The sequence below is a fragment of the Hippopotamus amphibius genome, chromosome 4 (assembly GCF_030028045.1).
Source record: "Hippopotamus amphibius kiboko isolate mHipAmp2 chromosome 4, mHipAmp2.hap2, whole genome shotgun sequence".
NCBI lineage: Eukaryota > Metazoa > Chordata > Mammalia > Artiodactyla > Hippopotamidae > Hippopotamus > Hippopotamus amphibius.
In genome coordinates this window covers 116,298,924-116,320,960 of record NC_080189.1, presented here as the reverse complement: position 1 = coordinate 116,320,960, position 22,037 = coordinate 116,298,924, and the positions used below count along the sequence as shown (strand labels likewise).

The 22,037-nt window shown below is 42.2% G+C and overlaps 1 protein-coding gene across 1 annotated transcript in view; it reads right to left on the bottom strand.

The window, feature by feature from the left end:
- Nucleotides 1-14,275, bottom strand: part of PROSER2 (proline and serine rich 2) — a 44,005-nt gene extending 29,730 nt beyond the window's left edge. The window contains exon 1 of the mRNA XM_057730215.1: nt 14,163-14,275. The gene's annotated coding sequence lies outside the window, so the exon portion shown is untranslated. The remainder of the gene's footprint in view (nt 1-14,162) is intronic.
- Nucleotides 14,276-22,037: the final 7,762 nt, after the last annotated feature.

Sequence of the window (22,037 nt, the reverse complement as noted above, 5' to 3'; positions counted from 1 at the left end):
TAGAAAGTAGAAAGTATTTAGAACTACATGGTAATAAAAATACTGTATATTGAAACCTGTGGGAAGTAGCTAAAACATCACTTAAATGCTTACGATGTTAGAAGACTGCAGTTTAATAAACCAAGCAAGTAACTTTTAAATTAGAAAAAAACAAAAGAATAAGCACAGAAGAGACAAGGGAAAAAAGAATGTGAGATTAAGTAAATAGAAAAACATACAACAGAGAACTACATTTCAAAATTTAGTGTTTTGAAAATGCTAATAATATTGACAAACTTTTGGCAGAAGTAATCAAGAAAAACAGACAAACAATATCAGAACGAAAAGGGAAACATGATGATAGGTGCCACGGGTTCTGAAAAAAGTGTATTATGAACAATTTTATGCCAGTAAATTTGAAAACACAGATGAAATGGACAAATTCCTAAAAGACGATTTCATTAAAACTTATCTAAGAATAAAAGAAAAAAACAGAATAGTCATATAACCATTAAAGAAAGTGAACCAGTTTATAAAAATCTCACAACAAAGAAAACAGCACGTTCAGAAAATTTTACTAGAGAGTTTTATGAAACATTCAAGGAACAAATAACACTAAGTTTATACAAACTTTTGCAAAGAAGAAAAAAAGTAGAAACAAACTCATTTCATTTTGAGCCTATTAAAACCTTGATGCCAAAACCCAAAGGATATATGAAGAAGAAAAACGTTATAGGCTGCTGTCTCTCAAGAACACAGATGCAAAAAGTCCTAAACAAAATTATGTAGGCTGGATCTAAAAAGCAAATAATGACCAAGATGAGTTAATTCCAAGGATGCAAGGTTGGAATAACATTAATTTTCCAACATAAAGTACAACATTAATTGGTTAAAGGAGAAAAATCATAGAGTCATCTCAATAGATGACAAAAAAAAGCACTGGATGAATTTAATATTTTCCACAATTTTAAAATAAACTTCACAAATTATGAGGAGAGAACTTTTTTAACCCAATAAAAGATATCCATAAAAACTACAGCAAACATCATATTTAAAGGCAAAACATTAACACCGTTCCCATTATAACCACCCCACCCTCTATTCTGTATTGTATTTTAGGTCCTAACCCACATATAAGGCAAGAAAAAAATGTACAGGGATTGAAAAGAAAGAAACAAAAATGTTATTATTCACAGATAGTTACAGTCTTTGTAGAAAACCCCCAAATCTCACAAATTATTAAAATCAAGAAGAGTTTAAAAAGTCACTGGGGATAAACCAATGTACAAAAAAAATCAATTTCTATATACTAGCCACAAACAAGTACTAAAAAAAGATACCATTAAAAACAGCATAAAGATGCATATATGTATGTATACATTATATTACTTGGAAAAAGATTTAACAAAAGATGAACTCCAAGAATAAGTGAAAACAAGGTAAATCCTTTACAATGGCATACTGTTCATCAGTCAGAAGCAATCAAATGGCCGATGGCATGGGTGGATCTTGAAATGTATGGAGTGAAAGTTATAATTAGAGTCTTAGCACAGTCCATGTATATACCTTTAAAGCACACACAACACTGCATTTTACATCCATAACCAGGGGCACATCCCATTGGCGGGGCTCGGTGGTTGAGTGGGGGGCACACCTCGACTGTCCTATAGTCTACACCTGGTCTATTTCACAACAGTGTTTTCTTCACATGCCTAACTCTTACTGCTGGAAAAACAATAAGGAAGATTTCCTGGAGGTGTGAAGATTAATGATTTATCAGATCATTTTATCACCTGGGATACTCTGAAAGGTCCAGTGTCTCAGGAGATGACACAAGACAGAGGAGTTCAGATTTAATGAGAGAAGCAGAGGAGACACCTATAATCTAGAAACCCTGGGGCAATTTAGGAGGGAAACACTGAAGGCAGCGTGGCTTTACTGGGAAGGAGAAACCCTGAATTTAAACTTTTCTTGGATCACAATTTAGCTCGAAATTAGCCAGAGAGAGGATGACTGGATCCAATGTACCGAAGACTCTAAACTGGAACAAATAGATAAGTTCCCTCACATTCAACTACCAGGTTTTGTTCCACTAAGTGGGGGGAAGGGAATCACGTCTTCTGAGACTTAGATTCCCTGCAGACAAGCCAAACAAAATCACAAGGGTGATTATTGTCTTTGCAGTTCTGAACACGAAGGGGAAAATGATCCTCCTTAACCAAGTGATGTGGAACTAATTTTGTTTAGCACGACTGCGCTACCCTTTAAAAAGAGAACCGCTCCGACTCAGGGCCAAGGCACAGGTTTCACAAAAGAAGAGATCCGGGTTGGGTCTTGGGTTCCAAACCCCCTGGACTATGATCCAGGCTCAGAAACCCCGACTCCTGTCCAGACACCACTCTGAACCGCCAGAGCCGCAGTACAGGCAGCAGAGAAGCACAGCTTAGCTGGGAACGGGGAAGAAATAAGCTTCTTAAACACCCCCTTGCCATGTCAGGCCGTCAACCAGGGCTGGACCCACGTGCAAACCTACATCCCACTCTTTCAGCATCTTATTCTCCATTCACAGGAATGTTGAGAAGATTTGTTCCCAAACCTGGAAAAACAACCTTAGGACAGAAATTACCTTGACGGCTATATCCTGAGAAATCTCAATATGATTTAATAGCTGAGCAGCTTTCAAAAAGATATGTTCTTCTTGACCTAAATAGACATTTCTCCAAAGAAGACATACAGATGGCCAACAAACACATGAAAAGATGCTCAACATCACTAATCATCAGAGAAATGCAAGTCAAAGCCACAATGAGGTATCACCTCACACCAATCAGAATGGCCATCATCACAAAGTCTGGAAACAACAAATGTTGGAGAGGGTGTGGAGAAAAGGGAACTCTCCTGCACTGTTGGTGGGACTGTAAGTTGGTACAGCCACTATGGAAAACAATTTGGAGGTTCCTTAAAAAACTACAAATAGAACTACCATATGATCCAGTCATCCCACTCCTGGGCATATACCCACAGAAAACCATAATCCCAAAAGAAACTTGTACCATAATGTTTATTGCAGCACTCTTTACAATAGCCAGGACATGGAAGCAACCTAAATGCCCATCAACAAATGAATGGATACAGAAGATGTGGCATATATATACAATGGAATATTACTCAGCTATAAAAAGGGATGAGATGGAGCTATATGTCATGAGGTGGATAGAACTACAATCTGTCATACATAGTGAAGTAAGTCAGAAAGAGAAGGACAAATATTGTATGCTAACTCACATATACGGAATCTAAAAATGGTACTGATGAACTCAGTGACAAGAACAAGGATGCAGATACAGAGAATGGACTGGAGAACTCGAGGTATGGGAGGGGGCGGGGGGTGAAGGGGAAACTGAGAAGAAGCGAGAGAGTAGCACAGACATATATATACTACCAACTGTAAAATAGTCAGTGGGAAGTTGTTGTATAAGGGAGTCCAACTCAAGGATGGAAGATGCCTTAGAGGACTGGGGCAGGGAGGGTGGAGGGGACTCAAGGGGGGGCGTCAAGGAAGGGAGGGAATATGGGGATATGTGTATAAAAACAGTTGATTGAACCTGGTGTACCCCCCAAAAAAATAATAATAAAATGACCAATTTATTTCTAAAAAAAAAAAAAAAAAAAGATATGTTCTTCTTGACCTTCAAGGACATTAAAAATGAAGGAGCTTCACAGTGAGAATTGTTTCCGAGTCATCACAGCTCATTACCACACATGGGCTTTTCCTATGGTTAAGCAGTGAATGAAAGGAAAGAGCCATTTTTCATAGGATGTACACACAGGTGAAATAATCAGAAAACACAAAATAGCCATTGCTGGCCTAATGCTGGCAGTTCTTGACAGCCTTCGTTTGTCTGAACATGTACTGATGTACTTTGCTCTGATTTACTCACAGAAGACAGGGGTCCTACTTTTATAGTTTTCTACAGTTTTTTTTTTTTTTATAAATTTATTTATTTAATTTATTTATTGGCTGTGTTGGGTCTTCGCTGTTGCACACGGGCTTTCTCTAGTTGCTATGAGCGGGGGCTACTCTTCATTGTGGTGCACGGACTCCTCATTATAGTGGCTTCTCTTGTTGTGAAGCACGGGCTCCAGGTGCGTGGGCTTCAGTAGTTGCAGCACACAGCCTCAATAGTTGTGGCTCACGGGCTCTAGAGCACAGGCTCAATACTTGTGGCGCACAGCCTTCGTTGCTCCATGGCATGTGGGATCTTCCCAGAGCAGGGCTCGAACCCACGTCCCCTGTATTGGCAGGCGGATTATTAACCACTGCGCCACCTAGGAAGTCCTTCTATAGTTTTTATAGTTTTCTGTCTGGTTCTTGACTCATTCCTATTTTTATGGGAGTGATGTGCGTTAACAAAAATGAGTTTTATATAATAAGAAACTACCTAGAAGATGAAGCTGTAATTGATGCCAAGACTCTTTTATATTGTTTTATTAACCCAATCCGTAAGTTAAAAGGAAACGGAGTCCTGAGATTCTTTCTTTTCTACTAGTCAACTTAATTAGGGCTTGAATAAAATTCTTAGACTAAACTAACCATTTCATTTCTCCCCCTAAAAATAATTTATAGACAAACTCCATAGAAATGATGGTGCTCTAGTTATCACAACACACCTGATAACGCAACACAGCTCTCAGTCCGTCTCCCATTTCACACAAGAAGGACAGTCTCTGACCCCTCCCATCCCCCGCGGTACCAAAGATGCACATTTAGACACAGACTTACAGAGCTGACCTGGCAGGCAAGTAAAAGTAGTTTGGGGTCCTGTAGTTCATTTTCTTCCAAGTTTTCTGCTCTCAAGAACTTTGTTAAAGATAAAACAAAGACTCAATGCAACATTCCCCAATGAGTTGCAAGGACCTAATTAACCTTTCTGAAATCCTGGATTCCTTTTGGGACCACAGGCCTGTCAAAGTTGGCACCGTTTTCGTTTTCCTAACCAACCCTGCCAAGGAGCTGACCTGTAAGAACATAGAGCTTTAAAGTGTCTCTGGATTCTGGCCTAACCTTATCTCTTCACACTTACTTTCCACAATAAGAACCCTTTTATCGAGCAGTCTCCTTAATGTTCTGCTTGGGTATGAGCCAGTTTGCACTGCCTCCCCGTCCCTCTCCTCCCCTCTGCAAAGCCTGGCTCATAAACGACAGCAAACCCCATCCAGCCTTCCTTCAGGATTCTGCCCATCACAGTATGGGGGTACTGGCTCCTCCAGTACCTACTGCTTCTTTTCCACCACTTGTTAACCACGTGATGCCACCTCTGTCCCTCCGATACAACTCATCACGTCAGATTTCATCATGCGCGTAATTCCTTTTCTTCACTTAGACGAGACTTGCAGGCAAAGTTCTCTCTTTTTTTAAACTACAGCCACAGGATTTGGGGAAATATTCATCCCAGAATATTGACTGTGTCACTTAAGCAAAATTTATATTTTATTTTTATTTTTTAATTTTTTGTGGAAGTATAGTTGCTTTACAATATGGTGTTAGCTTCAGGTGTACATCATGGTGATTTAGTATTTTTTGCAGATTATATTCCATTATAGGTTATTATAAGATAATGGCTATAATTCCCTGTGCTATACAGTATAGCCTAGTTGCTTATCTATTTTATACATAGTAGCATGTATCTGTTAATCCCATACCTCTAATTTGTCCCTGCCCCCTCCCTCTCCCCTTTGGTAACCACAAGTTTGTTTTCTATGTCTATGAGTCTGTTTCTGTTTTGCATATACATGCATTTTTATCATTTTTTAGATTCCATGCATAAGTGATATACAGCGTTTGTCTTTATCTTACTTCACTAAGCAAATACTCTCTATGTCCATCCACACTGCTGCAAATGGCAGTGTTTCATTCTTTTTTATGGCTGAATAATAGTCCATTGTATATATACCGCGTCTTCTTAATGCTATCATCCGTTGATGGGTATCTGGGTTACTTCCATGTCTTGGCTATTGTAAATAGTACTGCTATGAAACACAAAATTTATATTTAAAAACTCTAAAACCATAAGAGTATCCTTAAAACAGACCTTTGATCTAACAGAAAAGTTTGAACACTCAGGAGTCTCTTCAGACACGTTAACCTTGTTGCAGCAACCGTCCTTTACCCCGCTATCATATTCAGAGATCAAAGCCTTGAAATTTAGGAGACACCGCTCTCAGTCAACCTATAGGTTCCAATCAAGGGCAAATGTGGAGCAGGAGGGGAGTAACTTTAAACACGAATGATGATCTGTTAAAAACTTGGCATCAGTAACACCGGACCCACCAAGCCAGTGACGCTTCCCGATATTAACACGTGATGAGCGTCAGGATGAACGCACACATGTGTACATCGACAGGTACAACCATGACCAACATCAGCTTCCCAAATGGACCTCCATAGAGATAAACAGCTGAAGTAAGGTAAGTATGTAGTAACCATTCTTTAGTGTGGGCTCTTTCTCCATGTCAAGAAAACAAAAGCCTTGGAAAGAAAAGAATGCTTCCAAACATACTCACGAAGCAAACTAGCAAACTAGGACTACGTCCCAGCACAGAACATCAAAGGAAAATCTCTCTCAGGTGGAGGCTGGTTGTTGCCGGGACAACGGGGGGCAGAGGCTTAGTTTTGTCTGGAGTTTTAAACAGTTGACATGGTCAGTGGTTTAGCATCCTTTTCCTATGCTTTTGCTTCTTCTCTGATTTGGTTTTTTTCTTTACTTCTGAAAACGTCTTCTCTAAGAACTTAGGACCCTAAATCCTTAACTGGCACTCAAGGGTATTAAAGACAATTAAACACTTCAAAGGCTAGTAGTCTTACTTCTCCAGAAGAATTACCGTGCTTTCATTTAGAGGGTTTTTTAGGGTTTTTTTGGAAAAGTTCTTACTGAACAATGTAGAAAAATAAGGTTGGTGTCAGATCTTTTCAATTGTGAATAGTTTCAACTATTAATAGGAGGCAGTAATTAATTTACTTAAGGCCATACGCCACATGAAAGTAACTGATTCACCTACACGTAAGCAAACGCTTGCACAGCAGAGGCCTCACCTGGGTAGGCTGGTTAACATGCCCCAAGGGAAGACGTCTCCCACCACCAGTGAACTACCACTCAACAGAAGATGCAGAAATCAGATTTTCCCAACGATCTTGATTTGTTTTGTTACTAATAACAAAAAGTAATGACCCAGGAAGAAGCAAACAGAAAAGCATCAACAGGAGGAAAATCTAATTCCATCTGATGAAATGTTTGCAAAGGCAGACAATTCAAATATTAATATTTAGCTCATTTAAAAAAAATTAACATTCTACATATGCCTACTGCATTTCTGGACTGCTTAGCAAATTAAAAAAAAAATCAAAGGAAGAATCCCAGTTTAAGTTGTTCTTCTTTTGTTAAACAAGCCTGTATGCTTTCTCTTTATTTATTCAGCAAATGTTACCAGAGTACCCACTAAGCGTTACTCTGGGAAGCTAAAATGTGGAACTTCTTACTTGGACACCATAATTACACATTATTGTCTTATAATGCTTTTTCTTTCTTCTGAGAAGCTCAGAAAAAATTCTTAGCTGACTTTTTCATTCCTCCTCACAGCAAAAATAAAGCTGACCAAGAGCACAGTTCATCTCGCGCTGGTATTTGCAACACCTGGTTAGACCGGAAGCCAAGATCTGATTTACATTTCTTATCTCAGGTTGAACAGATTTAAATCCAAACCAGAGGGGAGCAAAGCTCCGGTAAGACCCCCTGCTGGGCCAGTCCCCTGCATCAGACTTTGAACCTCATCTTCCCCGTCTCTTTGCCAGCCCTGCGTGTGCATCTCCAGAGGGTTCCTCCTGCCCACCCACGCTCTTCCTGGACACCTCCTGCAACTCAGAAACAAAGCATTCAAGTACCTCCCTGCCAATCCAGGCCCTTGGGCACAAACTCCTACCCCCCGTTTTAATAGAGGGGAAGAGATAAGGGGCTTTCAGAATTTTTTCAAGAAATGGGGACAACCAGTATCAAATGGAGAGTCAGCAAGCGGCTGCTGTCTAGCACAGGGAACTCTACTCAGTATCCTGAAATAACCTATAAAAGAATCTGAAAAAGCATAGATACACATATATGTCCATAACTGAATCACTTTTCTGTCCAACTGAAACGAACACAACATTGTACATCAACTATACTTCAATTAAAAAAAAAACTGGAAAAAAAAAGAAAAAAATGGAGACAACTGAATGTTTGCTGAAAAAACTGGGCAACTCTAACCAACAATTAAGATGATACCGATGTCAGAATTTCAAGGACCGCCTATCCACCTCTCTGGGAGAAAACCTGGCACCTTAAAGAATCAACAGAGGAATTTGATAATTACTCAAATTACTCAAAATGTGACAAAGACCTCTTGCCTATTGAAGTTGTCCGGCTCCTCACCACTTTGGAAAACAAAAACAAGACTGACGTGAGAATTAGGTAGGAAATACAGCATTTAACACACTGTCTTTTTAGGTGAATTTTCAAGTTCCTGGCGACATTCTTCCAGCAGTTGAGAAGGGAAGGGTCAGACCTCTGGCCCTTGGTCAGTAGATTGATATATGAAGCTGCCGGTGGCGTAGGTCAAAAACAGTTGAAAACCCGTAATTTTTTACAGTTAACCTAACGGTTTTGGAAATGAACTGATAATCAACATTGTCAAAAAGCGAAGCATTCCTTGAAATGCAGTTTCGGCTGCCGTCTGGCTTTCTTACACGTTGATACTAAAATGGTTTTCCTCAGATGATAACTGTGAAATCGCAGCAGGCATGAACGGGGGGCGGGGGCACACACCGCAGGTTCACCGCATACACACTTTAGAGACTATCTGAGGGATGAAGTGAAGCTGCCTGTATCAGCAACTCGGTCAGCAAACTCATCAGTTCTCTAGTGTGTGTGAAGGACAAGTTACACGAGGAGACTGAGGTCAGAAAGAGCTGGATTTAGGCTTTCGGCTTCCACTCCAGAAGAAGGCTCTTTGAGGCTTTGTCTGCACCAGAACGTCTATTCAACTTCGGACATTTCCAGCACCATCCCCGTGTCTGTACTGTCTTATCTCCTGCATCTTTCCACCCTCGCTTCCTCAACCCTCAACCCCCGCTCAGCTTCAGGTTACTGCCCCAGTGTACAAACGTCTCGTCCACGGCAGAACACAGGCCTCTCGTGACCCATCAGGGGTTCATCCCCCCAAACTCAAGGCTAAACTTTTTTGCATCATGAGCAAAGCCACGGCTCTACCATTCTGACATCCCACTACCCTGCCCTTCTCGGCCCAGTTCCAGAAAGGGAACCTCTCTCCTATGCTCCCCAAAGACCTGTGGGCCTCTGAGATTGCCTCCCACTCAACACCTACATCTCCGTTACTAGATCACAAGTTCCTCAAAGGCGGGGACCACACTCATTGAGCTCTGTATTCCCAGTTGTGCCCAGCACACAAGGAACTTAAAGCTTCACGAAAGCTCTTCAAACCCTCTGCATCTTCACAGAAAATGTCAAATGTGCCATTTTGGAAAACAGCAACTGACCAGACTCACCTGTCTAGTATAAAAGAGCACAGGCATCTTTTTGTTTTTTCCACACTAGATAATCCCTTTAAGTAAGTTGTACAAAATAAACTATTTTACATACACTCACAGAATTAGGTTTGTAAGGGAGAGTTGGGGTGAATCACGCATGTATAATCTCCAGTTTCAAGGGCTGAGAGGGCCTGAGAAGTCATTTAGTCCTGCCCCCAGTTTTACAGACCAAGAAACCAAGGTCCACAAAGGTAAAGTGGTAAACCTGATGGTTCCATGGCTATTTGGTGTTGAAACCTCTGGTGGACAGAGTTAAGTACTGCTCTTTTTCCCTATGCTAGGCTCTGTGAATCAGTTAATTCAAAAAAATAAAATGTAATCTGCAAACATCCAAAAGAGAAGCGTATGAGGAGTGGTAGGTCTGTATCTCCAGTGACAACTCAGTGACCAGCACATGGCAGGTGCCCCAATAGCCTACAAATACTGCTGAATAGACGAATAGCCCAGGGCTTTGGATCAATAACTAAAATAGGTAGAATATTAAATATTTCAGAGCACTAGTCAACTAGTCTCCTGGGAGGAACAGCAGAAGCCGGAAAGAGAGAGCAGAAAAAGAAACAAAACCAAAACAACAGAATGAGGGTTTGAGAAGGTATGTACTATACAAACCAAGCCCTATAAAAATAACTACACCTACATGTAAGATGCTGATGATATAAAAGCTAATACAAAAGAAAAGTAAGTCCTTAAATAGACATTTCTCCAAAGAAAATCTGGAAGTGGCCAACAAGCTCATGAGAAGATGCTCATCATTATTAGTCACTAGGGAAATGCAAATCAATGCCACAATGAGACACCACTTCATGCCCACTGGGGTGGCAATAAAAATGAAAACATGGAAAATAACAAGTGTTGATGAGGATGTGGAGAAACTGGAACCCTCCAACATTGCTAGTGGGAATGTTAAATGGTGCAGCTACCGTGGAAAACAGTTTGGTGGTTCCTTATGACTTCACTACTCACAATAACCACAAGGTGGAAATGACCCAAATGTCCATGAGCTGATGAACATTCGAATAAGCAAACTGTGATACATCCCTACAATGGAATATTACTCAGCCATGAAAAGGAAAGAAGTACAGGTTCATACTACAACATGGATGAATCCTAAGAGCCTTGTAAGTGAAAGAAGCCAGATACATATTATATGATTCTGTTGATATGAAATATCCAGAAAGGCAAATCCATAGAGACAGAAAGCAGATTAGCAGTTGCCAGGGCTGGAGTAGGGGTGAAATAGGGAATGACCGTTTAATGGGTACAGAGTTTCCTTTTGGGGTGATGAAAAAGTTCTGGAACTGGATGGTGGTGATGGTTGCAAAACATTGTGAATGTACTTTCTTTACACTTTAAGTATACGCAGTTTATTGAATATGAATTATACTGCAGTAAAGATATTTGAAAGAAAATTTTTAAAATGGGAAAATACACGTCAAGCAAATATTAACAACAGCAACAATGAAAAGATCACTCTGATTATACCGCATCAGACAAAACAGACTTCAGGGCAAAAATCCTCACTAGTGATAAAGTAACTATATGATGATAAAAATTCAATTCCAATTAGACACTGCATGTCTAACAATATAAACATACAAATGCATATTGTTAGATATTAAAATAGAAAGTTGTATATACAAATAGTCTCAGAATATTTTTTAGCTCAAATACAAGGAGATATTGACAAAGACCCCATTGTAGTGGGGTCACTCTCTCTGTTAATGACATGTTAAGCAGACACGAAGTTAGTGAGGAATGATGCAATTAATAAAGTTCATTTAACAGGTTATCTGTAGACTTCTATGGAACAAAATGAAAGAAAACACATTCTTCTCAAACATATACAATGTCACTAGTTTGTACACTCTAAAATAAGTTCAATGTTATATGTATTTCATAAAAGAGAGAGAGAGAGAGAACCAAGTCTTCCCGGTGGTAGGGGTCTTTGGAAATATCCAGTCTGAAGATACAAGCTCGTGAGAACAATCATATCCCTATCCAATAAGGCAGAATGTTCTGCCCTACACATTCCTTTGCCACCGATTCCGACTGCACGGATTATAAACCCAGCACCTACTTTCTCAAAACAGGATTCAAGATGAATGCTGCGCGTCTGGGAGGGGGACAACGGAGTTAGTGAGACGCGCAGCTTCAGGGTGGTTCTCTACAGAGGCGGCTGCAGAGACTGCACTGTATTGACGCGACTATGTCAACGTGCACAGACGCTGGACCCACTCAGATGCAAGAGGGGAGGCTGCAGCATCCCAGGGGTAGAGCTGCCTACCCGTCCTCCCGAGAACACGCAGGCAGCGGTGAAGCCACCAATATTGCCACCGGAGAGGGCAGCGGAAACTGAAACGAAAAGCCGCCCTCCACTGACAAAGGCAACGGCTCAGGTTCTGGGATGCTCCTAGGATGCCCCAGCACCACTGGCGGCCGTCCACAACCAAGTGGATAAGATGCACTTGAACTTCGGTTCCAGAGGATGCCCTGTTCTCAGCTGTGCCCCTCCCAAGCCTTTCCCCTCTCTCCCCCAAGCTTCAAGGCTCTACTCTGTCTCTTGTAGTTATTTGAGATGATCTTGACAATCAACACAGGGTGCCAACCACAGGCTCCTAAGGTGTCTGAGAACTTTGGAACCAGGGCCAGGTGTATCTTCAGCTCCTGATGAAGGCGTACTCGATCTGGTTTTAATCAGCTGGGCCTTGTGGCTGTCATCTAGATGTGTTTCTATGTCCCATGACTAGTTCAGTGCTCAGCACATTGTAGGTGGTCAAACGAGCCTGCAAATATTGCTGAATGAATTGAACACGCAGGGCCTGCACTAAAACAGACAAATCCCTCCCTCCACCACAAAGGGAGACACGGTGGAGTCAAACACCCACACATTTTCTTAAAAGCATCTTTCCTCTTTCCAGCCTTCTCTAAATTATCTGATTTTCACTTTCTGATTTCTAGTAATGGAGAAAATGTGTTACTTTTAAATTACCTGTATCCAAAATTTTTCCTCCAAGAATGTGAAAAAAGCTCTGGGGTGCTGATACCAAGGCTATACCCAGTCCCTTAAAAATGGCTATTACTGGTCTGAGCAAGAAAATACACAAGATTCCATACATACACTGTCAAGTTTGGCAAGAGAGATTTTAGACAACTTCCACCCTTCCCACCCAATCCCAAGTAAATAGGGCATTTGTTTGTATTTCCACATTGGCCTCGGGAACCAAACTACCTCCTCCACCTAGAAAAACAATCTGTAACATTCAGACACTGAGCTTTGAGGGCAGACTTTTTACATGCTGGAGCAGTAAGAATGTAGTGCTTAAAAAAAAATAGAAAAGCATCTTTAATAAACTTAGGTTCTCCTGTGAGCATTTTCATCACGTTCACACATATCTGATTTGGTGTTTCAGAAATACAGATTTAAAAAAAAAATTGTTCTCCATGAAGACTGGAGCCAGAGGAAGCTTCTTTCTACAATCTCCGGCAACAGACCTGCATGTTCTACTGTGAGCGGGGAAAGACACAAAAATCATTTTCCTTTACTCACTCTAAGTTTTTGCTTTGCACCAAGTAGGTCCTGGCAAAGAGTTAAATGTTTTCTGAGGTTAGTTCCTGCGGTTTAAAAAAAAAAAGGGGGGGGGGGAAGGCTAGATGCTTAAATTTAGACTGCGTAAAACAATACTGGGAAACTTCCAAAGCTTTGGAGAAATACTGGAGTTTGTTTTATTGCCTTTTGTTAAATTGCATCACATCGGCCACATCGTCTTCTCTTTTTTTAATCCCTCCCGCCCCGGTTCATCGGCAGATCCTGCATGCTCCCTCGTTGATTCAGTTACCTGTTGGGGGTCACGGCTGGGGAAGGGGGGTGGGGACGAAGATCTAGTGGTCACTTTGCACAGGACCCACGTTTAACAGGTGGCTTCGGCCACCTCCTGCCGATGTGAGGCTCCCGCCCTCCTCCCCGCGGGGAAAGGGACACAGCGCCCTGGGAGTTCCACGGCTGCGGCGGCAAGTTGGGCTCCGGGGAGGGCGGTGGGGACAGGGCAGGGGTGTTGGGCAGACCGGACCGTTCTGCGCGTAAAGCAAGAAACGTGCCAAGGACCACTGTGCGCCCCCAGCCGGGGCAGCCCCGGATTCGGAAAGCGATCCGTCTTCCCCACCGGCCCGGAACCGGGAGGACGCGGACCCCCGGGCTCCCGAAGGAGGCGCCGGGTTTCTCGCATGGGAGGCCACAGGGTCCACGACAGCCCCTCGGACGGCGCCAGAGCCCTTCCTAACTGCCAAAGGACGCTATGCGGAGGAGCGGGAGAGCGCGCAGAAGAGATCCCCGCCGGGAGGGCACCCGCCGGGACGCGCGTGGAGCGCAGGCAGCCGGCTCACTAGGAAAGGGGGTTGCCCTTCCTCCTGTGGAGCCCACCCGAGCCCGGGTCTCTCCCGACCCGCTCCAAATGCCGCCCCGCAAGCCGACGTGCCGGGCGAGGGGTTCGGCTGCCAGGACGCCCTCCCGCCCTCCAACCCTGTCCGGGATCGAGAAGTCCGCACTCACCTGGCAGGAGCCCCCTCCCCGGGGGCCGCGGGCGCCCACCCGGACCGCGACCGGCAGCCGATCCCTAGCGCCGCCCGCTCGCCTGTCCGCCCGCGCGCGCCTCGCCGACCGTCCCGGGCCGCCCCGCCGCGCGCTCGCCCACGCGCTCCGCACCGCCCCCGCCGCGCGCTCCCCGCCGCGCGCTCGCCCACGCGTTCTGCACCGCCCCGCCGCGCGCGCTCGTGCGCGCTCCAGACCGGGTCCCGGCCGCCCCCCTCCCCAAACTCACAGGGCGCGCGCCCGGGGCATTTAAAAGGACAGACCGCCCCCCGCCCCTGCCCCACGGCAGCCTCTTGGTGTAGGTGCGAGGTCTGAATTGGGGAAGATCTGAGGAACCTCCAGCCCCATCTCTGAGTTACATACTCGGAGGAAGAATAGGGATTTGCATTTGAAGCTGTGAATGAGACAGGACACGTTTCCTCCTCCGTAGTCAGTTCTGAGAGGTTATTTTACATTTAATAACAATAATAATTACCACGTATCGAATTCTTACTACCCTCCGACAAGGCATTTAACACACACACACACACTGTTTCATTTAATCCTTAGAACAACCCCCCCCCCATCGCTTGTCCCCATTTTACAGAGAAGGAAAACTGAGGTTGAGAGCGGCAAAGAAACTCATCCAAGAGGTTCTGACCCCATTGCTTGGTGCCATTTCTTCTTTATCGCCTTGGAAATGTCCACTGAGGTTAACAGCTGGTTGTGAAAGGCTTTTGTAAGTCTGTGGAAGTTGATGTTCCAGGCGTTTCCATGGAGTGGGACAACTCTGTAGAAAGGGAGAAAGCAAGAGTTATGGGGTTTTATTAATTATAGGGTGTGATGTATACTCAAACGGCAGACATAGAACCTGTACTGCGCTGTTTGTGCTTATCCCCATTTTACAGAAAACTAAGGAAGGAAGTGGTCGGTGGCACAGGGTGGACTGAGTCACTGGCGGCACTCAGGGCTGAGCCCCAGTTCCTTAGTCCTTATATCATTTCTCTGTTCTCCGCCCTCCCCAGGAGGAGACACCTGATTAAAGGGAAGAAAACTTTTTCACTAATAACACATTGGTCTCATCTAACTCCCTTGCATCTTTAATTAATGTTTACAAAGCACTTTAATCTACCCCACTTGCTAGTTAATTAGGCAAGTATTATTATTACCCTCTTTCTGAACCAAATCCAGGAGAGAATCAATTCTGTCAGTCCTTAATCTTCAGTGAATAATGGACCTAAGCTTTCTGTTCATGTTTTTTTTCCCTCTTCAATTTTGTTCCATATTGTTAAACACTAATGCATGTATCATGAATTGGCTTAGTAAAAGTTAAATAGTATTAAATACCCACAGTGGGAGGTCATATAGGCAGCCCCTGTTTTTCACAAGTTCAGATAAAGAAAAAAAAGACATTACAATAAGTGCTTCCCAGAATTTTTCCCCCCATTTTAGTAATGTTCTTTTTGCTTGGTTAAGCTTTTATGATGTATAAACATATGTGCTGCTTAGTTTTTTTTAGCTTTGAAATTTTTAATGTACATGTTATCTTGTGTGTACAAATTAAATTTTATATGATATCTTTTCTTCCAGATGAAGAGGAGAGAAGGAGGAAAAAATTGAAGGGTGATGGGATTAGGAAGGAAGAAAGGGAAAAGAAAAAAAGCAAAAAAAAAAAAAAAAAAAAAGGGGGTGGGGGAGAGAGTGGGGGACAGGAAGTGAACAGGGAAGAAAATGAGACTGAGGTTTCACCCAAGGCAGTAGGGGGAGGAGGCCAGCCCTGCTAGCAGGTCCCCGATCTTTGTGGGAATTGGGAACAGGTGGCCCTGCTCAGGGCTAGTGCAGACCTGGCCAGGGCCCAGGTGAGTACCTGAGCACAGGCTGCCTTCCAGTCCCCTCTGCACCCCTGTCCAGGCACCTCTGTGCCAGCTGAACATACCCAAAGGTAGTAGAAGTTGAGAAAGGACATAAAGTGAGGTAAGAAAAGAAACGGCTTAGAGGGGGAATTTAAAGACTGTTATTCCTAAAAGTACTTAGATAACGTCAGTGGAGAAGAGAACAAAGAAACATCTGGAGGGTCTTTGGGCCTGCTGTTGTTACTACTTTAAAATCCATGACATTGACAAAATTTTACTGACAAAATTTTACTTTTTATTGACTCGACTTTTTACTAAATTCTTCTGAGGCTGGTCTTTGCTGAGAAAATTCTGGTGATATATGGCCCAAAATATTAGACAATTATTCTTATTAACTTTGTGTAAATTTAAAAATTTTAAGTGAACTTTAAAAGCTTAAGCTAAACGTATAATTTTTATTGTGTAAAAATAATCACTGTGTAACATTGGCTTGAGACACTGCAGTATCCATAGTGACCACTAGAGGGAGGCAGACGGGAAAGGAGAAAACGGCTAGTGAATAAACTTCATGAGTTTACTAAAAATATAGTATTTTAGAGCTGAAAGGGGAAATATCAAAAGACACGTTTTGCTTTATGCCTCTTCCACTTAGAATATGTGTATCTTTGAGCTATTTCTTCTTTTTGAGACTCAGTTCCTCAGCTGTACAATGAAGCTGTGAACACCTACCTTGGGTGGCCAAAACAAAATGATTTTGAAGTTTACCTGAGCAAGTAGCAGATGAGAAGAGTTAAGAAAATTATGAAATTGAAGGAAAATATGGGAAATTTCCCTGTTTAATTAAACATAGTATAAAATAATAATTTAAAGTATCAAAATAGAACATTAATAGATATTGAATGGTATAGATAATAAAATGGAATAGATAACCCAGAGAAGACAGTGTTGATATAGTGCAGATTTTAATATGTGATGGGATCATTTAAAATACCTGAAAAAGGGACAGATTCTCAATAAATGGACTTGAGAAAGCTAGTAATTTGAAAAAAAAATCAAGTTGAGCGCATACCTTTCATTGTGTGCTAAAAGTAGTTTCAGCTACATTAAAGAACTTTAAAACTAGGAGATAATTTAGGCAAATATTTATGTAACCTCGAGATGGGGGAAAAAAAGAAATACAAAAATCATAAAGGAAATGACCAGTAGACTAGATGACATAAAAGTTTTAAAATTCTAACCACTAAAAATATTGTGAACAAAATTTGAAAATGGAACAAATCTGAGAATTCGTTTCATGCTCAATGGAAGAGTACACACATGTTGATCAGAAAACTGTAATAACTCAATGAGAAAATGTCCTCAAAGAGAAAATAAAAATGATTAGTGTGTGTGTGTAATTATATTTTAAAGTTTGGATTCCCTAGTAATTGAAAAAATTAAAATAGTAAGCAATATTTGCATTTATTAAATTAGAAAAAAATATAAATTCTAATATTCAGTACTGGCAGGAGTGCAATGAAATGGGCAATTTTATATATTATTAGTGGGAGCATAAGTTGATATAACTTTACTGGAAAGTTATTTTGTGAAATATTTCAAGACCCTTAAAAATGTTTATACAGTTTTGCCTATAATTCCATATCTAGGGAGTCTGTAGAAATAATCAGAAATGAGCATAAAGGTTTGTGCACTTTCTCCTTTTTTTGTAATGTTAGAAAATTAGAAACAACCCAAAATTCCAAAATTAGGGAGAAGTTTAAGTGAACTATGATGCAGCTATTTTTTTAACTCTTTAATTTTTTTATTAATTAATTATTATTATCATTATTATTTGGCTGTGTTGGGTCTTAGTTGAGGCACACAGGATCTTCACTGAGGCATGCGGGCTTTTCTCTAGTTGTGGTGTGCGGGTTTTCTTTTCTCTAGTTGTGGCATGCAGGCTCCAGGGCACGTGGGCTTTGTAGTTTGTGGCACGTGGGCTCTCTAGTTGAGGTGCACGAGCTCAGTAGTTGTGCACAGGCTTAGTTGCGCCGTTGCATGTGAGATCTTAGTTCCCTGACCAGGTATCAAACCCGCATCCCCTGCATTGCAAGGGAGATTCTTTACCGCTGAACCACCAGAGAAGTCCCTATTATGCAGCTATTAAAAATGAGGTATTTTTCATGAACACAAGAAAATATCTAAATATATTGTTAAGGGAGAAAAAAGAACATTACAAAATTGTAAGTTATTCTTTAAGCTATGAAAAAATGCATGTATGTATTCAAAAACTAGAAGCAAATATATCAAAAGGATGACAGTTACTCTTTCTGGCTGTGATTATGTGATTCTTATTTATAGTATTGTATATGTCCCAAATTTTCTGTTGTGATTCTGTATTACTGTTATAAATCAATACAGACTAATACAAATTTTTTGAGACAATAAATGCCAACGTGCATAGCATAGAGTCTGGCTTGTAACAAACATTCAATAAATATTTGGTAGATGATAAAAGGAAAGAAGAGAAGGAGATTGTCGTACTTCAAGAATGACTCGCTAGTGAAATTTCTTGATTAAAAAAAGAAATAATTATTCCACAAATGAGGAAATTACAACCTGGAGGCTTTTTGGTGACGAATTTAAAAAAACACTTTAAAAGATGATAATAAAGTGATTCTATATTTCCTGAAAGCAAGTAGATCACATGCTACCTTCTCTGTATTCCAGGTCGATATTCTGAAGGAGAAGTACATGTGGAAGAAACAAATATAGAAGAAAACGGTAAATAAGTTATATCTAAACTCAGTGATAAGTGTCTGAGAGAGAGGTAAGGTTCTAAAATGATCCCTGGTGAAGAAGTGCTGTTCACTCAAGCTTTAGGACTTGCCAAGTGACTGAGGTCCAAACAGGAAGAGAGAATGTATGGAGCCCATTCACTCTTCATCCAAAAATTGCTTGTGGTTTCTTCTGCGCCAAGTGTAACTAGGGGTAAAGTCCAGGAGGTGTGACAGCGAGCAGTGTGGGTAAGTTCCCTGTCCACAGGGAATTTACGGTCCAGGAGGGCTTGGGGGGGATGCAGACAAAACTGAAGTGATAAACAGGTTAGTCACCAACCATCTATCAATCCCCAGATGAAAGAGAAGTGATTCTGTACATAAAGCAATGGTAAGGTGAACTGTATCCCCCCAGAGATAAGCCTGAGGACTCATGGATGGTGGAAATTTGGCTGAGGACAACTTGTTTCGCTTCTGCTGATCTCTGGCTAGCTTTCGGCGGCTTACAGATGGAGTATGCGAAGCTGACAGGGTCTTGGAAATAGCTCCAGAACCTGCGGTGTCTGGGGAGCGCAGGGATGGAGGAGCCGCGGGAAGTTTCCTATGCAAGTGTCTTTTAACCCTCTCCATCTTCCCTCAAACTTCACAAACGCCTCCACTCCTCAGGAGTGCTTTTGGAGTGAACAGTGTTCTCAAGAGATTTGAATACGGGTTGAAACTGGCCTCAAGTGGGTCTCAGGTAAGAGCGGGGACCCAGTGAGACCCAGTCCTGTTTGTGTCACAGACATTTAGAAGGAGAGATGAGTACAACGTGTTTGAATACTTAACGTTTGTAGCCTGCGTTACCTTCTGCTAAGTTGAATTCTTCTAAACCCATTTCTGTTAAGAGAGTTCATTGCACCAGATTTCTATGTTTGAGGTCTGACATTTTTCTATACAATTCCATTGTGACCCAAGACATAACTTCTTTGATGTGACCCTGAACTTAAGAATGTTAATTCCCTGATTTTGAGGGAGCAAAATGTACCTAGTGTTACAATCAGAGAGTCAGATAGAGGAGTCACCAAGCAGGTTCGTTGACCACTTAGTGGGACAGTGGAGTCTGGATCTGTCCCCAGCGTTACAGATTCAATAACTCTTATTCCTGTGAGCGCCACCTGGATGCGACCAGGCACTCAGACACTGGGTCTCGATAGTATTTCCAAGTTGCAATATTGGTGGAGGAAAGAATGGGGAAAATCAAGCAATTCTTTGGTAAGCTTAAAATATTTTATTTCAATTTCTAGATTGTTAAATAGGATAAAAAAAAATTCTTCCTACAGAGTATCACAACAGGAAAAGAAAAGGGAAATCACAGCAAAAGCTACCATTCACTATGAGTTTAAAATGTGGGATATTTTCCCTCTCTTGTCCTAAAATTGTCCTTGAGGACCAAAATACTTCTCTCTTACATCCCCAATTCCAGAAGCTGCCAGGAACTAATCACCTTCTCAGGACTTACGGATACTTAACACTTCTGAACTGGCCCTACCGCCAACTACACCCCCAATCCCATTTCCAAACTAAGAAGAGGCTTTCGGGTCCTTAGCTTTGTGGAGGTGCAGTTAGTATTCACGGTGGGAGGCTGTTCCCTGTTCCCTGTAGGAGACTGGAGAGGGGATGTATTTCCTTTCTATCCACCCAGGACAATCTCCTTTCTAATTATCTCCAAGTCAACTGATTAGGGACTTTATTTTATTTTTATAAAATATTTATTCATTTTGGCTGTGTCTGGTGTTCGTTGTGGCACGCGGGATCTTTCTTTTAGCACATGGGATCTAGTTCCTTGACCAGGCATCAAACCCTGGCCCCCCGCAATGGGAGCGGGGAGTGTTAGCCACTGGGCCACCAGGGAAGTCCCTGATTAGGGACTTTACATGCACAGAATCCCTTTTGCCACATAATGTGACAATCACAGAGGTGACATCCCATCAAATTCGCAGGCTCCACTCACACTTCAGGGGTTGGAATCTTGGGGATCAGCTTAGGATTCTCTCCACCACAGAGGGGAAGGGGCGCCCTTAATCCCCACAGGCACATCAGGGGGAGAGTCCTAAGACAATCACTCATAAAGACTGGGGTTCAGCAAAACAGGGAATTGGACTCTTGCTAGGACGACCCCATGGTTACCCCCAGGCCACGGGGAGCTGAGCGGGGTAAGAAGGTCGTGGCCAGCATTCTGGGAGCCAGGGAGCGTGGCACAGTGTCCTTCCCACTGAGGTCTGGGACAGACTTGAAAGTCTTGTGACCTGCCAGGCTGCAGAGTTCAGAGCGGTCCCCTCCCTCAGGCTCTGAAGGGCTGCAAGCTCCGTGAGCCTGGAGGGAAGATGGTGCAGCAGCTCCACCTGCCCCGGCACCCCCCACCCCCCCTCTTGAAGTCCAGGCAAGTGTGTGGAGGGGATCCTCCAGTTCCTGGGGCTCTATGTGCGGGAACACACGTTACCCCACGGGCAGAACCAGCAAGCTGCTGGGCCAGGTGATTGAGTTTGAGATGGAATGCTTAGGACTGAATCTGTTTTGTTTTGCTTTTTAATCTAACATTTATCGGGCAATTCTTTGTGCCTGTGTGTGTGTGTGTCTGTGTGTCTGTATGTGTGTGTTTCAATAAAATTTTATTTATAAGTAAAAGGTGAAGGGCTAGATAAGACCCACAGGCCATACTATATTTGCCTCTGTACTAAAGCAATGAAATGAGAATAATATGGGCAAAGGTTTTTTGAATTGTAAGTTTTCTAAATTTACAAATAGGTTGCACTCTGCTAGATATAAACTATTTAAAGAGATGGAGGATAACATAGGAAAAGAATAAATAGTATTCTTTAGTAGGTAATGAAGAAGATATTAATGCCCTCAAAGGGTGCAGATGCTTTTTTTTTAAGCTCTTACACTGTTGTGCCAGTTTTTGCTGCACAACAAAGTGAATCAGCTGTATTTATACTTATATCCCCATATCCCCTCCCTCCCGCCACTCCTTCCCACCCTCCCTGTCCCACCCCTCTAAGTCATCACCAATCATCGAGCTGATCTCCCTGTGAGGACTGAATCTTTTTTTAAAAAACTTCTTTTTAATTGTGGTAAAATATGCACAACGTAAAATTTACCCTTTTAACCATTTCTGAGTGCACCATTCAGCGCCATTGAGTACATTCACAGTGTTGCACAGCCATTGCCATTACCCATCTGCAGTACTTTTTCGTCATCCCAAACTG